The following is a 1,013-nucleotide window of genomic DNA, read 5'->3' as shown; positions in this document are numbered from 1 at the left end:
TTCATGCGTAGCTTATCAAAATGACCACAGTTGACTACAGTTGAAAATCAAATGGCTTTGTGTGCCATTGAGAAGGTGATTAGCTACACCTGATTGAGTTTACAAGTCATTTTTAGGAGGGGGGGTGATCCTTTTTCCAACTCTGTGATTATGCTTTTTTTTCTGACATGATGTTCCAGAGGGCTGTCACAGATAGACAAAAAAAAAAAAAACTTATTGACTGCATTAAACTTTGGCTCTCAAAATAAAATTAAATACAATTAACAAATATTGTGCTAATAATGTGCTATGTATTACAACAGGGAGTGACTGACAAAATGTCAATAAGGAGGTCATGATATAATTAATTAAGGTTCATTAAATAATCTCAATTTACAACCTCAGAATAATGTCTGCAAGAAAAAATATCTAATATACCAAATAGCATTATTATATCTACTTTTAAATCACAGTCAATTAAGCTACAGTTTCAATTTAAGGGAAATAATATGATATGTGGTTGATAACGTTACATTTTAAACTATTAGAAGGAAACTGGGTTGGGCGATGTCTACAAAATTGGCATCGGACGATGTCTACAGTGAAACATCGCAATGGACGATGACATCGACGGGGGCGGGCGGAGGGGTGTGGGGGTGGAGTTAGGAGGTGTGCCCGAAGCGTGAATCCTTATAAGGGAAAACACGATTCCTAAAACCGTTTCTACATCGGAACGCGAGCGGTGCGACAAAATACTATAGAACCACTGATCTATAATAGAGATTTATTATATATAGATCAGTCTATAGAACTCATAATCAGTGATGCTGTCTACACTGGATGGGGCACGACAAGACAAATTCCGGACAGTAAACTGCTGCCGCGTTCTATTTATGACATGTTGACACAAATTTCAAATGATTTTCAACTGTCGCTTTGTCGTGTCCAGTGTAGACAGACTTTAGCTGATGCAGCGCGGTGCGGCGCGACAAGACAACTGTCGCGTCAGGTGTAAACACGGTGTAAAGGTTGCC

The sequence above is a fragment of the Sinocyclocheilus rhinocerous genome, unplaced genomic scaffold (assembly GCF_001515625.1).
Source record: "Sinocyclocheilus rhinocerous isolate Xijiao unplaced genomic scaffold, SAMN03320098_v1.1 scaffold637, whole genome shotgun sequence".
Lineage (NCBI taxonomy): Eukaryota > Metazoa > Chordata > Actinopteri > Cypriniformes > Cyprinidae > Sinocyclocheilus > Sinocyclocheilus rhinocerous.
Note: the sequence above shows the minus strand (reverse complement) of the source record.